At 36.7% G+C, this 5,659-nt stretch overlaps 1 long non-coding RNA gene across 1 annotated transcript; it reads left to right on the forward strand.

Moving 5' to 3' along the window:
- Positions 1-2,866: 2,866 nt before the first annotated feature.
- Positions 2,867-4,356, forward strand: LOC110884320. The gene is made up of 3 exons (XR_002561056.1): positions 2,867-3,006; positions 3,553-3,607; positions 4,128-4,356. It is a non-coding gene; the product is annotated as an uncharacterized LOC110884320 (long non-coding RNA).
- Positions 4,357-5,659: the final 1,303 nt, after the last annotated feature.

Below are 5,659 nucleotides of genomic sequence, written 5' to 3' on the forward strand. Positions count from 1 at the left end.
TGTAGGGTAAAATACACATATTTTTCTCGTGTAAATTGTACAATTATTGTATAGTTTTTATTTATTTTTATTTAGTTTTAGTGTTATATTATATTATTTTGTGTTTTGGCAGGTCCTGGTGCAAATGGAGCGAAAAAGAGTAATGAAGTTATAACCAGCCAGTTGAGTAGAGTAGGGCGCCAGTGACCGGAATTAAAATTGCAGCTATTTTCTTTGAGTGGGCCGAGACCACTATCTCTATTTTTAAGTTAAGAGTGCTACTACAAAATATATATATTTGGATGGATGTGGGCTTGTGAATCAATGAAAATTATAATAAAACCATAAGTATTCCTAGTCCCATATATAGACTGTGGACGTCATCATGGGCTTTTGGGAAAAAAGGAATCAAGATCAGACGCAAATAATCGAGAGGGGGATATAATATTTCATGAAAATAATTAGTAGAGGCGGCAATCAGATATCTTGGGACGCAAGGAGTCGAACACAACTGATATATTTATAAATAATTCTAGTCGTCAACAGAGGGGAAGATTATTAGACGAAAACAGGAAGGAGGATCAGACACGAGTTTCAGGCGATTTTTGGACATTGAAGAGGCTGTTTTGAAGGTTCTGAAGTGCTCGGAAGCCACGGAATCATCGTTGAAGTTCAAGAGCACTCGTGATCAAAGAATTCGGGTTCTATACCTTCGTAATCTTTTGTTTTCGTTTGTTTCTTGCTATTTGATGATGAATTCTGATTTTTTCATGATTGTGATGCTATTTGATAACATGATTATTGGCTAGAACTTTTAACTACCTAGGTGATAACAATAGCTAAATAAAGTTTGAATCTTTATTCGATTTTTGGCGTGGTTGTGGATTTTTCTTGTATTGTAAAAGCTTTGAGAATTTAACTTGGTGCGTATGCATGCTTGTGATTATTTTATTATTGTTTCTTGCTTCGTTCGATTCTTGGTGACGGTCTTTATCACGGAATAGAGTCGGGCTAGGGTTTTAGGTTTTGGTGAGTGTCTATATCACATAATAAATCTTTGATCCTTTAGGGTGAAAATCGAGTAAGTAACCTTAGAAGTAATAATCGGTAATTTAATAAAATCAAATGTGCTGCTAGACTCGTCGCGGAAAGGCTTGAGGATATTAATAGGTCTCGGTTTAGTTATAAGGACTTAACATTCCATTGTCTATTAAGCCAAGATTAAAACCCGTAGTTGCTTTAGACGTTCGCGCGGCAAGGTAGAGCGTCTTACATAGGCACTTTCAAGAAACTAGAGGACGGAAAAGAAATCTAGAAAACCAGTGAGCGTAACAGCCTAGGTAGTGTCATAAGAATCGCTTTGAGAGTGTTTGAGGGGCTTAGTGGTGTCTTAATAGGTTTAGTATCCAAAGATCCCGGTTCCACACCATAAAATTATCGAATAGAAATCCATTCTGAGTTTAGCCTGCGTCTAGCCTAGGTAGTCTTCATCATCTCTGGTCAAAGTCTTCGTTCGAGTTCGTGTTAGTTATTTAGCTAATCTAGTTTTTCGTTATTTGTATTCTTAAGATTTTTAGAAACCCCCCCCCCCCCAATTAATAAACAATTTAGTATGTCGTGTCAGTCTAGGTCTAGATAGAGTCGTAGCGTAATCAGTAGAGTCTCTTGGGTTCGATACTCGGACTTGCTTTAGCTTTACTACTTTGATCGGTTCACTTGCCGGTTGTGTGATTTAGGGTTTAGATCGAGTCTTAGTTTTATAAATTTAAAGCTTAAGAGTCTAGAATTAGGGTAATTTTAGTTGTTTTTAATTAACCCACATCTTCAGCACATCAAGTTTTTGGCGCCGTTGCCGGGGACTCTTTGGCAATTGCGTTGATTACTTTGTTTGGACTTAATTGACACATACGTGCTACTTGCTTTTGTATATTGAGTCGTAGGAGTCTAATTGTCCGTGTCTTTTATTTTTCTTGAGTCTTGTAAATATGTGTGAGGACCTCATTTTACTGTTAAGTGCCCACAATCTGAGGGGTCCTCTGCACGATGTGACGCCAACCCTTTTATGTGTCAAAATTGTGGTATACCTCACATATCTATATTTTGTCCATATTCCCCGAGGTACTCCACACGTTACACTAACCCTGTTGTGCAGCCGCAGCCATATTTTTCACAGGGATATTCTTTGCAAGGTTATGATAATCGGCCATATTACAATGATCTGTATCAGCAGCCGCAACGTAACCTGGTTCAGACGAGCGATAGAGGTTTTGAGGGTAGTATGAGTAGGATAGAAGAGATGTTCGCTCAGACAATGACACAAATGGCGCAGTTCATAGCGCAAAATCAAGCTACCCTGGAAAGCATGGCTGAATATACGGAGAGAAATAAAAAGAGAGTAGAGGAGTTAGTTCGAGAGCGGGGTGAGCTAGAGGAAGTAGAAGAAGAGTCAGATAAGGAGATCATTCCAGTCACGGAGACGATAATGGACGACGAAGTCCCACCTCCGGTCCAGAAGGGTATTATATATATGACTTCGGGAGTGACTCTGATGATGAAATAGATGAAGAAGAATGGGCGGCGTATCAAAGGTCGTTAGTGAAGAAAAAAGTAATTGAAGAAGAAGTGGAATTGGGGGATTCCACTGGTTGGATGTTTGATGAAGTGGAAAAAGAAAAAGTAATGGAGGAGGAAGTGGATTTAGGTGTAACACCCCAAAACTTAATTATGAAGGTTTTTATTTAAACATGTGTTCATGTTATATAAAAGTAGATTCAACCCTTTTAAAATGAGTGATTAAACTTGAAGGGCCAAACTTGCAAGAAGGAAAAGATAATTATATATAAAATAGAAAAATAAAACACAACACACATAAGAGTGTGTGTGTGTGTGTCGCTAGAAAGAACCAGAGAGAAGGAAAATCCCTTCTTCTCCAACACATTCCAAAATTCAGCAAATTGAAGATGATTTAAGGATAATTTCGAATGCATGTCTCTAATTTCTCAATCGTCTAAGTATTCTCAACTCTAGGTGAGTTAAATTATATGTTTTAATGATCTTGATGAATTGGGTTTTGAATCAATCCGTGAAATTGTATGAAACTAGAATGATAGCGAGTTAGAATCATCTCATGAAACATGAATTATGCTTGAAATTCTAATTATTTTGATGTTTGGATGAAAACCCACTAGTAGTAGTGATGTTATGAAGATGATGATGCTACTTGTGTTAAATTGAGTATAGTTATGATATATGAAGTTGGATGTTGTAGATTATTATTATATGAATCTGATTTAGAATGAAAGTTATGTGAAAAATTAGTTGAAGTTAATGATCTTTATATGAACTAGTGAAGTTATGCATAAGATACTTGTACATTATGCTTTGCTAATGTTATGCACACCAAGTGTTTGATGAAATGCTTGAGTATTAGTTCTCATGTAATGTTGATGATTACATATACACATGATGGTAGTTGATTAGAATTGATGAAATTATGAATTGTTAGCTCACTATGTTATTGTAAATGTGAGATAAAAGCATGGGATTGAAGGAATGTTAAATGTGAAATTGTAGGCGTGAAGGAAGAGGATACAAGTCAATCCGGTTCGCAAGCAAGTGCAAAACAAAGGTAAGTTCATATGAACTTCGAGTAGGCTTAATGTAGAATACGGTTTGGGTTTTATTCTAATGTTGCTAGTTATAAGATATAGAATTGTGTAGTATGTAATATGATGATCCGTCATGAACGGGTCAAACGAATGGATAATGAGATTAGGGAATAGATATGAAATGACTTGTTATAAATGGGTCATAATGTATTGAAGTTTTGAAATGATGAAATGTTAAATGTTGACCCGTCAAGAATGGGTTACATATTGCCATGGATGTTAGGCTTCGTGAAGGTTTTGGTCTTATACTCGGTGTGAACGGGTCGGATGGAATGAAGATATGGATAATGAAATGATATGTAAAACATCCGCTCTTAACGGAAATAGCTAGTTGAAAGAAGTAAATGGTAAAAAAAAAAGAAAGAAATGAATTCTTGCTATGAATCGCTAATGGGTCAAATAAAGGACAAATGGACTTGAAATGTTATGATGTTAAAAGAATTGCACTAATGAACTTATTTGTGTTTTTTTGAATGTTAGGTAAATCTCATCTTTGATGATGCCGAGCTTGGATCGAACACACCGCGCCGCCCTTTACGCGCTTCCGGTTCAAGTTTGTCTTTTGTAAACGGGTCAAAACTATTTTAGAATGTAAATGTTAGTTTTTCAAGATTAAGGTCTTTTGTTAGTAAGTATGTTAAATTTGTACTCGAAATGGTGGATTGTGTTAGCTCTTGTGATTAAATTAGATGGTTACGTTGATTTTGAACTAAGGGTATTTTAGCAAAAATATATGTAATGAAATGAAAGTTTCAAATTTTGAGGGTTTGACATGTTGTTTTGACCCTATGTAAATGTGGGCGTAACAAGTTGGTATCAGAGCCTGGGTTTGAGAGATTCGAGCAAGATATGGCGCTCGGACTCAAACCGAAAGCTCTTGTGAAGGTGTGTTCGTTCCAAAGTGCCACGCAAGTAAGTGATTTAAGACTTTCGAGCTATGTTTTAATGGGAAACGGGAAGGGAATTATGGTTAATTTACAAAAATGACCTGGTTTAGATGTTCGGAGATGTTTCGGGGGACTCCGGGACTCCACGGGACCGTTCCGGATCAAAAAAAAAAAAAAAGATCCCTGGAAATGAAATTTTTAAGTTGTTCAGCGTCTGCGAGACGGAGAGACCGTCGGCGACGCACATATGTGCCGTCGGCGACGACACTCTTTCACCCGACGCCCTAAGTTCCTGTCTACGGACAATATTAGCGACGCAACATTTCAGAAGCCGTCGGCGACGCACATATGTGCCGTCGGCGACGGCACTTCCTTATCCATTCTTTCCAGAATTGCTTGTTTGTTATGCGAAGCTTTTAAATTTAGTTCTAGTACTCGTTTAAATGCTAGGAATGCCCCAATTTGATAATGAGACTAAAGAATTCCATATAGCCAACATGTTTTAATGATGAATGTGTGAAAGAATGAAAAGTTTTTACATACGAATGGATGAAGTAATTACACATCTAGAATATTTGTAAGGAAAGATTGGATGAGTATGTGATTCATGAGAATGAATTACTAAGAACGAATGATGTATAGAAAGATGAAGATGTGTAGGAAACGAAGGATACGAATGAAGTTAGTACCGGGTTTATTAACCCTATAATGAAAAGTATGCGGTGTGGTCATGAAATGGCCGTTAGCACCAAAAAAAACGGATGGAATGAAAGTATAATAGTAATGAGTAAGCGAATGAAAGTCATTAAAATATGTTAAGCTTATTAACATATTACTTAAAATGCGTTGTAGAATATTTTCTAAGGCCAATCCAATAGCTCCGTCAAGCTCCTGAAAAAGGTAACGTATGATAATTAGGGTCCTCTAAATGTTAACCGGGTCATATCGAAATGTTTCGAAGTAAGAACGTATATGATTGGAAAGTTATGAATGAAATTCTAGCTGGGTTCATCAATCCTATGATGAGAAGTATGTGGTGTGGTCATAAAGGGCCATTAACACCTAGCATGAAAGAAAGGAAAGTGTAGAAAAATTTAAAATGTTAGAATGAAGTGAACATGACTA

Source organism: Helianthus annuus, chromosome 10 (genome assembly GCF_002127325.2).
Source record: "Helianthus annuus cultivar XRQ/B chromosome 10, HanXRQr2.0-SUNRISE, whole genome shotgun sequence".
Lineage (NCBI taxonomy): Eukaryota > Viridiplantae > Streptophyta > Magnoliopsida > Asterales > Asteraceae > Helianthus > Helianthus annuus.